At 43.6% G+C, this 20,944-nt stretch overlaps 1 protein-coding gene across 2 annotated transcripts in view; it reads right to left on the minus strand.

The window, feature by feature from the left end:
• The window catches only part of WASF3 (WASP family member 3), a 62,836-nt gene extending 58,004 nt beyond the window's left edge, over positions 1 to 4,832 (minus strand). For both annotated transcript variants that reach the window (XM_061457606.1, XM_061457604.1), the window contains exon 1: positions 4,697 to 4,832. The gene's annotated coding sequence lies outside the window, so the exon portion shown is untranslated. The remainder of the gene's footprint in view (positions 1 to 4,696) is intronic.
• Positions 4,833 to 20,944: the final 16,112 nt, after the last annotated feature.

The raw sequence follows: 20,944 nt of genomic DNA on the forward strand, positions 1-20,944 counted from the left end.
CTCTATAGTCTATAGTCTGTGTCAGTTCTTTCCAATACTTACTATCAAAGTCCTGTTACAAGGAGGTTTGCAGTTATGAATGATAAGAAGAAAGCCTACACAAAGTATAATCTGCTTCATAGTATACAGATGATGGGGAAATATCTTTCTCTTGTTTTTGTTTTAGCTTGACATCAGCATTACAAACAACCACAAACACCAATCAAGTTCACCCTGAGTAAAACAGTTTTCCTGCTTCTAAAATATGTATTTTAAAATGCAAAAGATTATTAACTCAGGGACAAGGCATGCAAATGGCACAAGTATCGTGAATATCCAAAAATAAAGTACATAAATTTGGCATAAGATGGTCTACACTTAGAGATACATATTGTCTCCTATCACTGCATCTGGCTACCAAATCTCTAAGAATAGAGATATCTGTAACCAACAGGAGGAAGCTCCAACAATCTTGAAAAAGAGTAACAAAAATTCTGCTAAATTGAAAGGTTCACCAAAAAAAAACCCAAACACATACAGTGATCAATTCTAGACACAGGAAACACAATTAGTTTAAGGGCAGAATATTTCAGTATATGTGAAAGAAAAACTAATTCATAATGTGTAGAGATACAGAACACTTATAAATCCCTAAAACAAACAAATTTGGGGTTAAAAAAAAAAGAAAACAAAACAGGGAAATCCAACAAATGTTTACCATACTAACACTACTAAGAAGCCTTCAAAAAAAATTTCTCCAGCTATTTCACCTGCCAAAGATACAGGAATGAAACAAGATAAACTCTTAATCTGCAGCCTAAATCAGGGCAAACACTTCCATTTTGATCTCCAGCTGTTTCGACACACAAATTTCTTAATTTCTTCCCAAATGTTTTGCTTCCCTTTTGGCAGAGGAGAGAGAAATGACATCTACCAGCAGCTAAAAATACTTCAGAGTTTTTAAAACAGGGATGAGATACAACTGTGCTTTTCCAGTTAAAAAAAAAACACCCCAGTGCCATACTTCAACAGCTTTTCTAACAGGCTGGCTTCTGAACAGTTAGTTCTAAATAACAGCAAGTGTGAAGTAAACCACTCGCAGGTTAAAGTTGAACAAGTAGGTTGGGTGTAGCTTCAGGTTATTTTCATTATTACCTCTAAAGGCAGGCTAAATTCTCAGCAGAGAATATAAGTGCTATAGCAGTTCTGCTACAGAGCTAAGGCTCAAGATGCCTCAATTTAACTCTTAGTCGAGTCACTGATTTTCTTATATTACAAGTATTCTGTATGTGAATCTTTCACATGGAGAACTTAATACTCACCCTCTGCCTCTATTTGTGCTTTTAGGAGACTAAGCAGATACAATCTATGATCTGTAGCACTCCTTGTACAGGAAGCTGCTGAAGTCAACGTACAGTTGTGTACAATACTGGAGACATGTATTTGTAATCTGATCCTATTAATGATCTTCATATTCTGAATGGCTTTAAGATTAGAAAACTAAAATGCACCTGACAGAAACAACTTCTCCTCACCTGTACTGTAAGTTAGTACCTTTCTGCTACTGAGGTAATTAACAAAACTTACTACCATAACACACTGGACACACAGAGCGTGGTTAGTAACTCATGCTGGTAGTGCAATTCACGTGATAAAGATCCTGTAGCTCAGTATCCTATGCAATGAATAAAATAAAAAGAAGTTGAAGTAATACCACACGTTCAAAAATTTTAATTGGACCCACACATGAATCAGGAAGAAATTAATACATCTCTGAATTGAAAAGGTCAAGAAGTGCTATATACTATACAACCTGTATCAGATTCAAGCTCAGTCACAGGACAGTGTCAAGTACACACCAACTAAAGACAGGCCTGCAAGAACAGACTGCAACACTTCTTGCTCCTTCTTCACTGAAAGCAGTTAAGAAAGCTCTGGAAGACAGTGCTATGGGAGGGCTCAAAAGAACAAAGAGTACACCAAAATGTAACTGTCCATGCAGGAAGTTTAATCAAAACGGAAAGACTTGCAAAGGCATAAGAGCTAATTCACTGTCCAGATGACACTGACAGAGTGACTGAAACACTCGGCTACCATCAGCTCTTCTGGGATTCTTCACCAAAGTACCTGCTCTAGTTTGGTTTTCAGAAATCTCACCCTGCTGATCGCTGTATATAAGAAACTTCAAAATAATATTCCTATAATCTGTCACACGATGGCTTTTCTTCTCTTTCCTCCATACAGGAATATTGTCTGCAGGCACTGCTCTGTTTGTTTCAGAAAAATATATGGCATGAAACTTCTCACTGAAGGATAAAGTAAATAAACCTGAAGTAGTCACTCCGAAGAGCAGCTGGTCTGCAAGAAGTTTATACTGCTATTCCCAAAATCATAATCCTTTGAGACATGTTGCACAGACAAGGCACATACTGAAAAAGAAAGCAGGTTTATGCTGCAAGTAACTATGAAATGCCTTATGTGTTATACCATATAAAACAAACATGAAGCTTCAATAACTTACTCCTGCTATGAAAATCCCTTGTTAAAGCACAATTCTATTTCTGACATGTAAAGTCATCTTTTATTACTTCCACAGAAAATAGGAGGATTAGTAAAGACCATACAATTTCAGTAACTGAAACAATAGTCTTGATTATACACAATAGCATCTGATTAAAAAATGCGTTGTTTCTTTATTTGAAAAAAAATAGCCACAGAAAAGGAGAAGAAAGAGAACTGGTTCAATTATATATTCTTTCATGTGCAACAAAACCCCTGTGTCCACCAGCTAATAACTACATTAACAGTGCCACAAACAATACAAACACAAAACTAATCTTCCAGCAGGCAACAAGAAAAGCTTGCTTTTGCACAACTTGTACCCAAAATTCAGCTGGCAGTAAATCAAGCTTCCCCATGGCTCAAGGGGAGCATGGTCTGGTCCTGGTGGCAACCGAAGAGATAAACCATCCTTCTTACAGGACTTACTGAAAGCGCATTCTCACTGAGTAAGAACAGCTTAGGGTGTTTATTTTTGTGTAGGCAGATAACTGTCCTTCCATCTTAGCATATTTTCTTCTAGTGAGAACTTAAAGACAAAAGTAAGCTGTAACTTGAACATAACACTTCAGAAAGCTCAGCTCTACAGCTCAAATACAGGGTTTAATCGTGAATCTTTAAGTTTGCAAGCATTGTAGCTTTTAACTTTAATAGATTTCCAACTTGAGTATTAGTCTACATAATTATTCCATATCATGTCAACCTCCAGATGGTAGACCACACAATTCAGCATCTGAGCCACAGATCACTGTGATGTACAGCGTGATGGAGAGTAAGAACTGCAGCCTTATTCCATTACTTTATTCCCTTCTTTAAGCACGTACGCTACTAGCTACTATGGAAAACACTTATCAGGCAAAGTTAAAACAACAGCCTTCCTCCTCTAAACATTAATACTTTCTGATACCCTATGTAAAGCTTTAAAAAGGCAAAGGAAAAAGGCCAGTCTTGCATGATAGGCAAAGCAAAACAACCACCTCCTCTTCATCCTCAGATCTGAAGCCTCTTGAAGTTCCTGTCTGCTTTCATAATTTGCCCCCATCTTTTTCTAATAGGAACACTTTCCCCTCATTCCCAGGAGTTTACAAAAGATGCACAAAGAACCGCAGCTAGACAGCTTTTTCCTATTCCTGCACTAACAGCACAGAAACTGAACCATTTGTGCTTTGAAGTATTTTCTATCAAGGAATCTCACAACTGCATCCAATAATCCCATCACTCAAGCATTGGCCCCACTTCACAGATTGTTGTTCAGCCTAAAACTACCAGCCCTTCTTGCGTTAGTTATCTGCAGTGGTTACTGAAGTGTATCAGAAACAGGAAGAAAAGGTATTCAATAAATACAGCATTTCTTAGCCGCTTTTCAGCTGGCATTAGACATTCAGCAGTAGCAATAAATCCCTGTCTTCACATGCCTGCACTCACTCAGACTCCAAGCTTCTCCACAGCAACAAATTCACTTAAGAAATAAATGGCAAAAGAAAAATTAATCCACAAACGAGAGGAAAAAAAAAAAGCTTTAAAAGTTCCCCAGCGGTTAAGGGCTCCCTACATCGTTCAAAGCCAAAGACTATTATTATTGAGTACTTGGAGACCGCTGGATACCAGAAGACATGCCGGTGTCACGCCGCGGTGCTGCTGAGGAGCCACTCATGGAGGGCGAGAAACACGAGTGGGGAACAGGTCCCCCGAACCTGAGGGTCCCGGGGATGAGCACCGCTTTCCCCGTAGCCCAGTCGGGGCACACGGCACCCGCGACCCTCAAGTTCGAGAGCCTGGTTTCAGACCCAAAACATGGGGGGCTCTGCAACCCCGACCCGAGACCGAGCGGGGGAAGGGGAAGGCACCCCGCTGCTCCGGGGACTGGCGAGGGGCCGAAGCCGGCAGGAGGGCTAGGAACAAAGCTTCTCCCCCGGCTTAGGCGAGAGGGCCCAGGACGGGCAGCTCAGCCCGGGCTGCAGGACAGGGAGCAGCCCCGCCGCTACCCTCACCGCGGCTGTGAGGAGAAAGGCACAGCCGCGCTGAGGGGGCTCCCATGGCGGGATTATCCCCTCAGCGACACACCGTTAATGAGCGGCTGCTCCCCCGCAGCGCCCCTCCCGGCGGAAATCGGACCCCCCGGGGACCGCCACCCCTCCACCGCGGCCCACACACCCACCTGACGCCGCGCTCCGTCCCATCCCGCACCACCACCGCTGCCCGCCCGCTGCAGCCGCCACGGAGCCCCTTCGCGGGCTAAGCCTCCGCGCCCATCACCGCCGCCCCGCCCCTTCGGCATTTAGCCCCGCCCCTCATCTCCCTTCTCCTCCGTGCCAAGAGGGGCGGGGCGGGTGTGAAGAGCCAGCCAATGGGAGCCGGGGCTCTGAGCACACACTGCTGATCGGCGTGAGCAGTAGCCAATGAGCACGGGAGGGGGGCGGGGACAGCAGTCAATCAGTGGCCCCTACCTGCGGTTCGCGAGCGGCCGGCGGCGGGGGGGTAGTTTCTTCCCGCTGACCGGCTGTCCCGGGCTTCCGCCTCCCTCCTCTCTGGCGGAGGGAGCGCTCTAAGCCGTGGAATGCGGGGGTTGCCTTAGCGGCTCCCGGTGCCTGGCCGGCTTGGGGCTGTCTCCGTCCCCAAGATCTACGTGCCTCTCAGGGGCAGCCGCCTCTTGCCGCTCCGCGGGGCTGGCCTCACTGCGCTCTCCCAAAAGCTGCTCAGCAGCCGGGCCCCCTTGGTCGGCAGCGCGGAGGGGCCCCTTTTACCTCAGGGCCGCGCTCCCCCGTCGCACGCAGAGGCGAAGTGCGGGCTGTTGTGGCCCAGCGGCGGGCCCCGGGGAGCCCATGATTCGTATTTCAGCCACGACGGCCGTCTGGCAGATCCCCGCCTTGCGATGCGGCCCGCGCGCTCACCCCTCGCCTCCACGACCCTTTTTCTGCCCGCGAGAGGCCTGCGCCGCGCCTCTGCCCCCATGTCGTGCTACCACACGCGTCTTCCTCCACCACCGCCGCCACCCCTGCCCTTTGCCTGCCTTTGCGACCCACTTCCTACCGAATCCAGCTGCTGGTCATTCCTGCCTATAAAGATGTATATTTACACAACCTAATGCCGGCGGGGTCTGAGGGCTTGGTTCTGGGACGGCGGCGGAGCCTTTGCGCAGAGTGTGCATTGTGAGGGCCGCAGCTGCTGTCCCAGCCCGAACAATGTCCCCTTTCCCGCACTGCCTGAGACTTCATCCTTTGTGGTTATCCCTATAGCGGGACCTTTTGTTGCTCGATGCAAAGCCTTTAGAAAAAATAAGTCGGACTTTATCACAAGAATGAGGTTGAGGGGGGGCAGGCGGGGTAGAACAATCGGCAAAGGAACTTTAATGGCTCAGGGCGCTTCAATAGTCACACTGAAAGTACAGGTTACAGAATGCTGTCTTGAGTCTATCGTCTTTGGCAATCGAAAGTTTACTGAACTCAAACTCAATTGTACCACTGCCTCCAGTCATCCACACTTTGCCTTACAGCAAAGACGTGGACTCCTCCTTTCCACAACAAGTAATATGCAGTATTGCTACTAATATAAGAAAACAAAATCGTATTTAAGTTACCAATACTGTTCATGCTAAGAAGCAGCAGCTGAGAGCCACTGCTGGATTCACTCTGGGTTACACAGCAAAAAGCAGCAAGCCAGCTTTGAAGTGCAGATGGTGACAGTTTTATGATAGCTCGCAAAGAAAACAGGGAAGTCACTAAACAACATAACCCCAAAAGAAGGACGCAGCAGCCTTTTTACTCCGCATAAGGCACACTGAGACAAAATTCGTAAGAGGAAAATAGTATCTTGAGAAAAAGGCATTCTGTATTCAAAAGGAGAGTATTTTCCCTAAAACATGCATGCAGTAAGAAAGAGGAAACTCCTGAGAGACTGTAAGATAAAATGGAGGAAAAACGACCTGACGTTGTTAAAATGCAGCTGCATTCATGCTTACTCAGTGATACTTTTTTCATGCTGAAAATGGGATCTTGAAGATTGAAAAATATTAATTTCATACAGACCTATCACTACCAGTAATTTTATTTTTTTTTCTCCATCAGTACAAGTCAGTCTGAGTGATACAAGGTATTAATTAACATTTATTTTGTTCCAGCTGCTTTCCAGGTTCGTGGATTTGTTCTCAGAGCTCTTTTTCTTCTCCTCTTTATTTCTGGCATTTTTATGCTATTTTTAAAAATATCTACATCTTGTAAAAAAAAGGAACTCAGGCAGATCTTTATTACTGGTGTTTTGATCTTGCTTTCGAATTTGCAAGTAAGGCAAATTTGCCAAACAATTTGAGTTTAATCCATACTGAGTTTTCATTAAGAGACAATAAGAAGGTGGTTGAATTATCTGCAAGGAATAATCAAATCAGTTTTTGTCTGAACCAGAATTATTTTTCAGAAAAGCTACAGGAAAGTTGTTTGAGGGCAGTAGGTACAGGTTGGACTGACACACCAAGACATGTCCAGGATTGATCTTTCTTGTATTAGTTTCACTTGTAGGCAGCATGAGGTTTCAGAGTGTAATGAAAAGGGAGGGGTTATTGGATGCTGAATCCAAGATGGAGTTCCAAGTGGAATTGAGTGTGACTTTTCTTAATATCTGCTTATAATATCACTGACTTAGATCAGATTTCAAAGGATCTCCTTTTCTTGAATATTTAATTTCACAGCACAAAAAGTATAGCATAAGAAGAAGCTATTTTTAAAGTCTGTTACACTGCTTGTTGCTTCCTGCTGCAGAGTGTATTTCATGATACAGAGATCCTTTTGTCTTTCAGGAGACACAAAATTGCTGAATAATGTTAAAATAAGTAATGTTACGCCCATGATTTACAACGCCACTTATAATCATTACAGCATCTCTGATTATTAGTGGGACATTGACAGGCCTATGAAGAGTTTCTTGCTGAATCAGCTTTTGAAATAAATCGCTTTCCCTCCAGCCACAGCAGCACTCCAGAGAAAGGGGAACCATGTCTTGGCTGAGGTAATTGATTTAGGATAGCTATCGGATACAGGCAATGCACAACATAAGATGCTTTATGAATTACTACATCTCTGTTAATGGAGTGTATTTTCCATTAACACAAGACTACTTAGCCTTGATAAGGCTGTGTATGTATTTCTAATACTATTCATATTTTCAATATTATGGGTATTTCCATACTATTAATATTTTTCAGAAATACTTTCGTGAGACTGTTAAATACTTTGCTTCTTTTTTTGGTTTTAATTTGTTTTCCTTTTCATATCCCTATATTGCTGGAATACTGAAAAGACTGGCAAAGTATATGAAACCAAGATGTAAGTAGATCCTCAAAGGAAACATTCAATATAAGTTCAAAGAGGCACTGTGTAATCAATCTTGAGAAAAAAATGCAGGGAGACAAGAACAAAAGGAAGCCTAATAACTTTTCAAGACAGCTACTTTCATCAACTAAACAAGAGTTGTAATTCTGCCAATTAATAGTTAGGCCCATTAACTGTAAGTTATAAAAACTATTTGCTATGCAAAGCACTCATTTTTCTTTGCTGGCTCTGACACTTCGGTAGGGTAGCAGGATATCCTATGAAAGAGGGACTGGTGATCTGTAGCAGGAGTGGACATAATGTATTAATGGTTTTACAGCATTGTCAGTTTATGAAAATAAACACATGGAAGACATGATTTGGAGTTCCTGGAGAGATTAAAAAATGATCTACAGAAAGCTGTAGCTAGTAATAGACTTGATTTAGCAGCTGTACGATGCAGGGCATTGCTAGGACTAATGGGATGAAGGTATAAACAAGAACCATAGGGTAAGTATCTAATCCAAAAGAAGAAAAGGAGAGCTCACAAAGGTAGCTGGCTTTCTGCAGATGGGCTTTGTGAAGTGTTTCAACCTGTGCTATGTCAAATGCTTTCCCATCAGCTAAGGATGAGCTAAATTTTCTTTCTCCTGGCTCAGTTTGTTACAGCTGTAGGATTTTTACAGACCCAGCAGTCCTTTCCTAAACTTCTATGCCTTGTTGTATTATGACCACCAATCGTAACAAAGGTACAATGGGGGGGGGGGGGGGGGGGGGGGGGGACGGGACGCTTTTACTAGGTAAAAATAGGGTCTCCTGGATAAAAATAAAAAGGCAAGGGATAGCAACACGCTGCTTAGTGTCAGAGGATTTATGTAGCTGAGTTCTGTCCCAGGCTGCTTTCTCATTCTACTGAGCCCATAAACAGATATGGATATTGAAAGATTCATGGTAACTGTTTGATTGCTCCTAGACTGATGTCCAGCAGTTAATGGCAGACTTGCTCCATCTGATTTGTCTCTCTCTCTTGTGGTAGCATGGGCAAAGTTTACCAGCACAGACTGAAATCATCCACTTCCCACTGGCTTTCAGCAAGAGAGAAATCTCTCTTCTTGTCCATAGAAGCACATAGAAGAGCGAGCGCATCAGTGCCGTATTCCACTATCATATTTGACTTTAAGTCAGGGGGGACAGTTAGACACAACCAGAGCATGAAGATGAGATATCTGACCATCATGTGGTTTTAACCACTTTCTTAGAAGTCCTATGACAAGTGCACTATTATATCCTGTTGTATGGTAGGAGAGTGACACAAGGCCAGTGAGAACATCTTTCCTTGTTTCTTGCTTCCAAGAAGCATGTTTTCCCCTCTCCAGCTCCTTGACCTCAACTGCTAGACACAGCTGGATCACAAGTTAGGCTTACCCAGTGGGCTTGGCATTTAGTGTCCCAGAGTGGAAGAAGCTGAGAAGTAAATGACTGAGGTAAAGGTAGGAAAAGAAGAAAATTAAATGCATGAACCTCATATAGTTTGGATTAAGTGAAACAGATTTTTATTGAGACCACCTTTCAAATATATATGTAAATTAACTGCAAATAGAAAAGTTCGCACTAAAATTAAATAAGGAGAGTAGTAATAGAGACAGAGAAAATGGGGCCAAAGTGAAATAAAAAATCTTAATGCACCCTCCTGTGCCAAGGCTGATTAAATGAGAGAGATATGGTTATGGACTGACCTATGGTTGATTATTTTAGGTGTTTAATCTAAAGCAGAGAATTCTACAATTTCCTCCTGCATTCTTGCACAGTGCTTATTGCCAGAGAGTTTTTACTAATATCTAATGTAACTCTTCCATAATGTAATTTTAGCACATTTTCATGCTATCCACAGTGGATGTGGAGAACAGATGACAACCTGTGATTAACTGAAAGCTGCTCACGTCTCTCCAGTCATTCATTCAACAAAATAAACCCCTAGCTTTTTCATTCTTGCCTCACAGGACATGTTTGTTAATTCTCTGGTCATTTTCCTTTCTTTCTCTTGGATTGCCTCCACATTTGCTGAAGTTCACTGCACAGAGCTAGACACGCAGTACTCAATAGCAAAGCCGCATGTTTGCTTTTACTGTAATAGTATGACATTGTTGATACATATTCCACTTGTGAGTCACTGTAACCTCAAAATCTTTTTCAGCAAAACTTCTGCCTAGTCAGCTGTTTCCCATCCTGTGTTAATGTGCTTGATTTTTCCAGATTAAGTGCAGACCTTGCATTCTCCTTTTTGAAGTTCATCCTGATTTTTTGGACCAGCTGCCCCATTTGTCAGGATTCTTTAGATTGATACTCCATCAGGTTTATGACATCTGCAAATGTGCTAAACATACTTTCTACTTCTGTGTACCAGGTCACTGAATGCAAAACATTACCAAACTCAGGACACATCTCTGGAGAATTTCAGCCAGCAGTTTTCTGTTGTAACAGTGAACCTTTGATAACTATACTCTGATTACCGCTTTCCAATCTTCCCCAGCTCCTAAAAAGAATGGCATTCAGACATGTCACACAGCAATGTAAAAAAACTCTATCTATACCAACATTTTGAAGGGAGATGAAGTTAAACATTTCCTTAAAAATCATGCTTTTATTAAAGTTGATTACTCATCCATTGATTTTGAGTATAGAACACTTATAGTTGCACTAGAGACACAAAATGACGTTTTAGAATTCTCGGTGAAAGACAGGCATTTTGGACACCAGTCAGGCCAGATTTGGATTTTCACACATATAAGGTACTTAGATTTTGAGCATCAGTAAGTAATTCATACTTAAATGTTTGCTCACATGACTGAGGGTCAACGTCGTTTTTAATCTTGAAAACAACAGTCTTTCTTTGTAATGAAGTTTGGAAGTGCTGTGTTTATTGGATTTCTTTCAAGAAGTATAATCTTTAATTGTCCTTAGCAACATAGTTTCAGCATGAGAACTCTCTAGCTTTTATTCTTCTTTTCGGATGAAGCTAATATGATTTAGCTAGATTTTACATTCGAAAGCAAGGGAAATGATGCTCTTCCTCAAAACACAATGCACATTTTTGTTAGCAGCGAGGAGAAGCAAGACACGGCAACCCAATATGGGTGATAAGCAAGCTTCTACTTTATTTATGGCACACTTCGCTTATATCTGTGTGGAGTTTAGCCACGTCTACTAGTCACAACAGTATTGGTTAGTTCTACACAGCTTCCTTCGCATTCTCCTCCCACGTCCGGTTTCCGGTTACCTGTGAGGCCTACACCTTGCTTTGCTCGCACAAGGCCTCTAAGGATCCATGGCCTTGCTCTTGGAGCCGTTCTGCAACACATTTCATTATGCAAAGTCGAAGAGCAATCACCACGTTAGGTTTCATCTTACGCTTTATATCCTCAGCTTCCTGTTGTCTGAAATTACGCTTGGGTACCCACAAAGCATGAAGTATGAGTCTCTTCAGATATCGGTCATGAATTCAGTCCTGCTGACTGCAAAGCTGCCTCACCCTTGATTTATTGTAGGACCTTTTTGGTTGAGCTACATGGGGGTTTCAAAGTTCCACCCCTACTTTCTGGGTCAGTACACTCATTTCTTTGCAGGATGAAACCTTATATGAAAAGAGCATGAAAAGTATCATTTTCTGTGGGTCTGAAGTTTGCCTGAAAGCTGCATAAATGCCTACAGTCTTAAGGGAAGATGCCTTCACTCTCCATTCATGTACAATTCATATACAAGTGCCCTAATGCACAAGCAAATCTTATCCATGTGCATGCAAACTGGAATAGGCAAGAAGCATTGCACTGCACTCTGAATGCTCATGTGTCAAAAGGAACAGGAGTACACACTCCCAGTGGTAATTAAGCCTTGCTGGGAAGTCAAGCATATGTCATATGGAATAAGCTGTCTCCTCTGTTTTCCTTCACTCTCTCCCCTCTCAACTGCATTTTGGGTAGAAAGGAATCAAAAACTGGAATGAGGGGGAGATTTGAAGTAACAGCAGCTTTTCAGTTGTCAGAAAATCTGTTGTTTGTATAACAGCATTAGAGGAGGAATTTTTAACTGATACAGGAGGGAAATAAAATCCACCACAGCAAGACAGAACAAAACCCTAGCATAATAAAGAAATCATAGTCAACCCACAGCAAGGGTGGTTGGGAGGCTCTGCAGGAGAAAGAAAGTGGCAGTTCCCTTATGCAATGTGGATGCTCAGAGAGGCAAGGCAGAAGGGAGAAATAGATGCTATTTACTCACTCAGTTTTAGCTGGAATGGGAGATGGCTGTCTTTCCTACCATACATCAAACTGAGCGCTGGAACGCCGGAACAAAAACAGTTCAATACAGCCTGTCTGCAGCTATGTCTTTCTGATTCTCCTTTTTCAACCAATACCTCATCAGAAACGACACCCCCTCCAAAGGAAAAAAAAAAAAAAAAAGAAAAAAAAGAAAAGAAAAAGAATAAAAGTCAGTTTATAAACAACTGTCATTACACAGCATATTTTCCTCATTATAAGGCACTTAAAGAACAAGAAAAAGCCATCTGCTGTAGCTTGGCTGCCCTTTCCATTTTAGGTTAATCCACATTTCTGGCTTTTTCATCATCATTCCCAATTAAATCCTTCTCCAAAACAAATTTAGATGGGTTTACAATATTTATTTAAACCTTCTCACTCAATTCCAGTCCTTTTGGCAGAGCATCTGACAAAATCACCGTATCTTATGTGAAATATTTCTGACTAAACTTTGCACCCATAACTGAAATTCCATTTTTAGATTGATCCCTGGGGAAGAAGAATGCAAATTCCCCTGTGACTAATAGCTCCAGTTTTGTTGTGGATGCTGAAGTACAATGCCATCATAACACACCTTGAATTTTAAATACTTTCTTTCATGGAGTTCTTGTGTGGAGCTTTCTGTTCACTTCCACTTGACATTTCTAGGAGGCTACTAGAAAAAGCTCTTGTACTGTGCTTCATACAGTCAGGGAATTGTACTATGTCCTGTCTCTTGGGGAGACATTTGGTTTTTGTTCTGCCTAGTTCTATCGATTGTGCCTTAATCTAATACAAAAGTATCTTTGTAGAGAGCAGAATGATGGGAAATGCTTGCCCCAGAGTTCTAACGCTGCTTTTCCTATTTCCGTCTTGTTAATGAAAATCAAAACAAAACAATAAGCTAGCAAGTCTGAGCTTCTCTTAGATATCACAGCAGGCACATGGAATGACTTCTCCCAAGTGCAGTGATAGCTCTTACCACAATCATAGTACTCTAATAAATGCTGCTTGGAGCTGCTCCAGGCAATTGTAATTAATTCTCAGTGGGATGCTCAGAGTGGTCACCCTGGATCAGAAGGTCAGGAGTTTGTCTGTGCCTTTACAACATCAGTAAAAATTAAATACCCACTTTCCCCAGAGGTCATCACAAGCTGAATGCATGAAACGCTCAACCTCGATCAGTTTCCCATTCCCTGCTGTTTCTCATTATTTTTGCAGTTATCCTAAAAATTAAAAGTAAGCACATAAACAAATCAAATCAGACACCGGTTTTAGTGTTGATATAATCCTCTCTCCTGTGCAAGCAACTGATGAAGATGCGAAGAGGAAAAGTGAGAGAGACACCCTGAACATGCGTACAGCCATTCACCTATGGGGACTCGGCCTTTAATTAATCTCCCTGCCTTCTTAGGGTGGCTAAAAGAGGAAAATCCAGGCTGGCAAACATCTGTTGCACCGCGTATACAGCAGTAATTCAAGGTAAAAGCCACGAAACCTGAAGAGAAATGCTTCCGCTGCTCACGACGGGGCCCAGCGTCGGAGCGGGGTGAGGGGCGCTGCCGCCGCTCAGCACCATGGACAGGGCGCGCCCCACCCCCGCCGCCGGGGAGGGTATAGCCGGGGGAGGACACGGAAACAGCCCGGGGGCAGGCTGCCGCACCTCCGCTCCCCTCTCTGCGGGACCCCGGTCCCGGCCGCTCGCTCCCATCCCGCGGGGCAGCCTGCCGGGAGGGGCAGCAGGCTTGGCGAGACGCGTCGTTATGCACTGCATGCGTTTCAAAATCTGGGCTCGGCTTGTTTTCCATAACTCGTCATGCCCTTTGGAAAGGTCAATGTGGAATTGGCTGTGAGATCTCTTTCTGTTGTTTTTGTTTTTTTTTTTAATTAATGCTGCATATCTTGAATCTTGGCACTTCTGCAGAGGAGGAGGAGGGAGGAGACCAAAGACAAGAGGAGAACAAAAATAAGAGAAATAGAGCAGTGTGCACTCAGTCGACTAAGTTATGCACAAAATAATACTGGTTCTGGACCATTCTAACCACTCAGTTACTTAAAACTACAGTCTTCCTGATGGGGAGAACATCAGTCAAATTTTTCTTAGTGACACAGTTGTAAATCCAGGTGCCTTTTTCAATATTATTGGATTCTCTTTTCAGTGCAAGAAAGGTAAAATTTGTGATTTTATAAAGAAAAAAAAAGTTTTACTGGATTTTTTTTTCCTGCATCTTCTGCCATGTGTTTCCTTTATCTGACAAATCGTGGTTTCTTTCTCTGGCCTGGTGGAAATCCCAAACATGACATTGCTTCTTTCCGAAACTGTGTAATTTTGCTTGTAAATGTCAAATCCCATTGTTCAGCATGGGAAGTGCCAACCTCAGGGCCAAGGCAGACAAGTTGGCTTAAACAAGTGCAAGAAACAGTCTTCAAAGACAATTGGACCCTCGGTGTCATTACACTGCTGATTTCCTTGGGGATACTCTCCATCTCTGCTCATAGGCTTCTTGCAAACGCCTGCGAAGTCTTCCCAGCCTCCCTCCCCTTATATCAATCTCTGCCTCCTCCTCCACCTTATCCCCACTTATGTGCATTATCTCGCTCACTTTGTTTTTCTGTTTAGCCATTGTGCACCCCCATTAAAACAGCCAAGAAGCAGAAAATGTTCAAGCCTCACTGTCTTTCCTCAATGCCCTACTTCCCTCAAAAAGCCAGAGAGCCAAACTAAGGTGGATACTGTCACATTCTACCTGATGTTCTCAGGAGCATCTCTCGTATATTTTACTTATCTTGTCTGCAACTAGTTGGGCAGTCAGACTCTGAACAGTACAATCTTAGAAGGTCTTTGGCTGCTGCTGAAATACAAATGAGAAGAAATTATCTGTCTTCAACTTGTACAAAAGATATTTTAATTTTCCATCAAATAGTGGTCTTGTAAGAGACACAGACAGATGATGGACTCTGCCTGGTGTTTATTATATGAAGTGCAACAACGGCTGTGATGCAGCCCTGCCTCTTTGCTCTGTCTATTGATTCCCATCACATAATTAAATTGTGAACTCTGAAAGGGAAAGCCATCTTTCATTTCAAGTAGTGATCAGCATCTAGCCCGCCAAGGCTCTGAGCCATTATTAAATCTCTGGTAATACTGCAATGCAAATAGTGAGGGAGCTGCATCTGCCTGCTCACGAGCCCCAAGACTTCATGCTTGCCCAATGCAGAGGATCTTATATATCCAATAACCCAATAGCCAGAGTGACAGATCATAACAGTGCTATTGTGCTGGAAGTGTTGTTATGAGTATAAAGGATTGAGCTGGTTATTAATCATCTCAAAGTATTTTACTTTGTCACAAACATAAATCACAGCACTCCATCCAGTTGGGTAATTATATTCTGCCACAATAAATTCCTTCTAAAATTTCTACCAATAATAGTATTTTTCACTTCCACTCCTAAAATTTGTGCTTTGTTGCTTAGCTGATGTATTTCTCTTCTGGGGCAATCAGTTGCCTTCTGTGGAAATTCAGATGTACACAGAGCTGCACTATATTCTTTATGTAGCCATCAGAGAACTCTATAAAGCCCTTTCTTCATACTAAATTATTCATACATGAACAGTTTTCTTACGCTAAAGAAAATACACTAATGATGTTTAGCAGCAGAGCTCTTTTGGCAGCCTTTTTGAATGCTAAAACAGTACACATTGACTCCTAAATCATGTTTATCCCATGATGTCATCAAATCCAAAAGCAGACAGGAAAGAGAGAAAATACTCTAATCTCCTCTTAATGCACCTTTTAAAATCTCCGCATAATTTGGACAGTTCTGAATATAAAATAGAAATGTCATGTGCAACTGGCTATTTATTATTTAGTATACAGGAATATATCACTGTGTGTTCCTTTATAATACATGAAGGGAGCTTTCAGTTAGTAAAACAGGGAAGATTTGGCCCTTTAAACAGCCACACTTGAGGACACTTGAAAAACCTCAATGAACCATAGTTTCTGGATACCTGTGCTGCTATTCATATCTACCACTTAGGATCTGTTCCTCGGACAGAGCAATTCCCCCTGACCACAGTAAAATGTTGGTGTCCAACTGAAAATAACATATTGGAGGATGTCATGCTGGTGGCAGTGCGGGTCATTTCCGTTATTAAAAAATAAGAATAATAAAAATCACTTGCTGGTTTCCCTATGTAAGCCCTGCTGCACTGCTTAAATCAGCTTCCAAAGAGGATAAATGGACCATCTTTTCAGAACAACATCTTGAAATGACGTGCAACATCTGATACCATCAGTTTTGCAGCTATCTTTGGAAGCTTCTCTGGCTTAGCAGCAAACTAAAGAGATAAGCAAACACATACTAGGATCTGCATCGTTGCTTGGAAACAATCAGTTTGGAAATGGCATAATCCTATTAGTCTAAAGAAGACCAAAATTTTAATAGACTTCATGCCATTCAGATGCAAACTCCTCCTCTTGAATCAAATTTTACTACAGATATATAACAGCTTTTCCTCTTTTTTTTTTTCCTCCCTACTAAAGGGCATACCTAAATGCCTCATGGCATTGCAACAATGAATAATGATGTGCTAAACCTTTATTGATTTGCCTGGCATTCTCATAGACTCCCCACTCCCAAAACATATGCACTGAATTACACACTCATGTTTGCAGTATGAAAGCTACATTGCCTTCAAAAGAGGAGGTTGAAGAGCTTAAAGGACTCCTAATGGGATATAGAGGTCTGGATTATTCAAGCTGGGCTTGGATCAAGAGCACATCTGGGAGCACCAAGGGATGCTCATACCACAATTTTAGGCAACTCCATTAGTTATTGTGTCTGATTAGAGTCCTGCTATTGAGAATGGAAGAACACGAGCACCTTCGGGGACTGAGCCAGGGGATGGTCTAACTTACTGTCCTACTCCTTCTCTGTTGAATACAGAAGGAACCTGCTACCTGAAAAGATCACTGATGTTGAGCAGAGCATCGTGAGGCCTACTCTGATGTACTTTCAGCTGTCTCAGGAGTCAGGCTGACACCCTGGACCGCTGCAGTGTGGGGAAGCCCTGTGCTCATGCCTCAGTGTCAACCTGGAGCATGCTGGGGCATGACACAGTTCCTTAGCTCCAACATGTAGATAGTTCCAGTGGTGACTTATGAAGACAACTTTCCAAATTAAAAGTGGATCAGAGCATCAAGAAAGAAATAGAGGATGAAGCCTGTAGTCTTCCATGGCTAGAATGCCAGTTTTTGGAAGTGCCGAACTATACACTGAAATGCATCTCATTGAGAGAAGCTCTCATTTACGTGCTGAGCTCCCATTCACTTTGATGGAGCAGAAACTTATGTGGTGTACATACACTCTAGTGATAGTGAGAAGGCCTCCTGCCTTGTGGTCATGGCTGCTGCCTTCAACCTGGCCAAGAACAATATTCACCTAACCTTACCGTGTCAGTGTGAAATTCACATATTGGCAAGTGGTAACTGCTACTGAGTATATATCAGGATCAGAGCTACAATGAAAACACAGATGCATTTCATACCTGATCAGCAGCAAGGCAAAGGATAGGAACAGCCTTATGAAGAGACCTGCTTCTTCACCCCAACGCACTTCTCTTTGAGGCAGTGTTGACACATGCAAGTCAGGAATAATGCTGAGGCACCTACTGATGTTGCCTGGTCTGAGCTCCGTTCTTTCAGGCTGTCAAGCAAACCTGCACTTTCAATGGGTATAATATTCCTATTAAAACCAGAAATTGTAAAACTACAACTGGGAGATGATTCTCAAAAGGCATTTCTACAGCCAGCAGAAAGCTTCATGCCAATTGCTTAAAGAGGCTTTGAAAGTTTTCCAGGACAGCACAACACAGGCCCAGATCACTCCTACCAGTTTAGCTTCATAATTGCCTTCCCTTTCAATACTTATTTTTGTCTTCAGCTGAGTGCCTCCCTCCGCACTGTCCAAGTCCCCTCTCCCTGCCAGCATCCTTCACAAAGGGCTGAATAGAGCTTCCCTTCCCACCCTGCTGTGCCACAGATCGCCATGGGCAGAAGCACAAACTGCACTTATCCAGCTGTGCCCAGAAATATTTCCAACATTCCCAGCATGAAGTGTTAGAAAGTTCATCCCTCAAGGACAGCACAGCTGACTGCCAACTCCTGAAACCTGGAGTGATCCCACAGGCTTTGGCAATTTCTGCTTTGCCAGCACAGCTCTCACAAGGCTCAAGCTTTTCTGTCACCAAGAATTACATGACCAGCTGAGAAGAGGCAATATTTGTGTTTCAGCCTCTGAGGGTTGAGTTTTACTGAGACAGGTTTCCACAAGTAACTTCAATAAAAGATCATACTCTGAGCAATAGCACAAGTTCCAGGAGTTTCCAAGAAGCCTTTTTTCACCTATATAATGTCTGTCCTCAGCCAGTGCTGAAGATCCCATGAATTTTTAAACACTGTATTTAGCTTAGAATTTTTCTAACCTCCTTTTGTGCCATTTCTGTGCATGTTGCGGAAGAGCCAGTCTGACCTGAGCTCCCTGAGACTATCCTTTATTCTTTATTAACTGTTCTTCTGGTGTCTAGACCTCCTGGGCACTTGTGTCTCCACTTCAAGATCTCCTGTGGTGCTGCCCTTACTCCTGCATCCATGCTCTGAGATGTTTTTGAGCTAGCTGCTTCAGAAATGCAAATCAGTGGATGAGAAGATAATAACCTTTCCTCATTTGTGTTCCTTAACTACTTTTTCTGTTAGTTAAAAAACCTTTTCTTTTTTTTTCATTGTCTTTTCTGTACCTTCAGCACTTGAATGATCAGTCTGCTACCTTCTGTCATGGTTTAAAACCAGGCAGAGCTACTTCACTCACTTCCCCCCCCCCCCCCCAAATCCTTCTTGCCTTCCCCCTACTCCCAGAGGGAAGGAGAATTGAAAAGAATGCAACTCCCATGGGTTGAGATAAGAACAGTTTAGTAACTAAGGTATAACACAAATCACTACTGCTACCACCAATGATAATAATGATAAAGGAAATAACAAGAGAAGAGAATACATCACCTCAGCACCAGCTGACCGATAATTCTCCCCCCCCCCAGCCCGACCAAGCACCAACCGATACCTCCTCCAACCCTGCAGTCCACCATCCCTTCCAGGTAACTCCCAGTTACATCCTGGGCATGACGTGCTGTGGTATGGAATACCTCTTTGGCTAGCTTGGGTCAGGTGTCCTGTCTCTGCTTCCTCCCGGCTTCCCCTCCTCCCTGTCAGAGCATGAGGCTCACAAAGTCCTTGGCCAAACCAAAACATCATTGTTATCAGCTCTGTTCCTGAGCCGAAAGTCAAAACACAGCACTTCACCAGCTACCAAGGAGGAGAAAAATGACAGCTGCTGCTGAACCCAGGACATTATCCACCCCTTATTCCATACCATTCACGTCATGCTCAGATCCCATATTTTCAATATACCATCACTCTTATCTTAGTGCATGGACCAGTCCCTATAAAGCTGCTGCGTCCATCTGGTCCATGATGCCAGGCTCCATCTCTTGTAACAGTCTTTCAGAGCAGGAGAGACTGTGTGCAGTGTTCACACTTGTGAATAACCTGGGCAATAGTGTCCATTGCTAAGTCCACCCCTCGATCATGAGTCCATCTCTATGTTGCATCTCTGCTCTGATGGCCTGAAGTGCCATGGGCCCACCAGGCTTAAAATAATTCACTGTCCCCTTCAGCAGTTTCTGCAGCTTGTTGCTGGGGACTCCATACAGCTGCCTTCCATCTCAGATGCTTCCAAAGCACTGGAGGAGCCCAGTGGACTAGATACTTGCCCATACTGTCCCACACACCCTGCCACTCATGACTGTCCAGGCTTGGGGAAAATCTCTTGGTCCCCCTGCACTGTCGTCTAACCCCAGACAAGACCCAAACCTGATTCTGCTTAACTTTTGAGATCAGACAAAATGGTTGTGGGTAAAACACAGTCTGTATGTGTGCCAATATGCTGATCCCCATCACAATCAGCAGGCAGGTCCAAAGGGTACCCAAAGGCCATTCAAAACCTTCAGAACTCTCTAACGATGCTGCTGTACTTGTCACTGGGGCTGGTGTAGCTGCTGTGCTTGCCGGCTCTCCCACCACCAGCTTCTCTTTTCCTGAGTCCAGCTCTTCTTCCTCCTCTGCTTTGCTGGGAAATGCTGCGTGGTCTCCTGCATCCTCCTGGGGCTCGGCGGGCGGCTTCCGGGGAATGCTCTCGGCCGTCGCAGGGCTGGGCTCGGCCGCGGGGCTCGACTCCTCCGCCGCCTTCTCCCGCTGCTCGGCAGCCGCCTCCTTCCGCTCCTCGACTGCCCCGACCTCCTCCACCCGCAGCCTCCGGCCCCGCTCCCGCCGCCGCTTGGTCCCCGGGGCCGCTCTCCCGGGCCGCTTCAGCAGCCGCCGGCTCCTGGGGCCGCTCCCCCTCGGCTCCCCGCAGCCTCACGAAGATGGAGAGTAGGGTGAGGGCCAGGACGGTGAAGAGCAGCCGGACGGCCAGGTACAAGTCCACGGCCACGTCCTTCCCGCCCTGCTGCTGGAGCCCCCCCGTATTACAAGCCATTGCCATGAAGTACAGTGAGACAAGAACCTTAGCCCAAGCCCCACACTTGATAAACACTAACACAGCAAATACCTGCTGCAAGTAAGTTACAACATTCTGAAACTGTGAGATCAAGAGGAACAACTCTGAGAGCCAATAAATCAGCATTGTGACGAATTACTATTAATCCGGTCAGATCTGTTGTTATCTCAAGTCCTCTTGCCCCACGTTGGGCGCCAAA

This window comes from Pezoporus flaviventris, unplaced genomic scaffold (assembly GCF_033815535.1).
Source record: "Pezoporus flaviventris isolate CSIRO_AGI_PZ_B2104156 unplaced genomic scaffold, CSIRO_AGI_Pfla_v1 ptg000025l, whole genome shotgun sequence".
In the NCBI taxonomy this organism is placed as follows: Eukaryota; Metazoa; Chordata; class Aves; order Psittaciformes; family Psittacidae; genus Pezoporus; species Pezoporus flaviventris.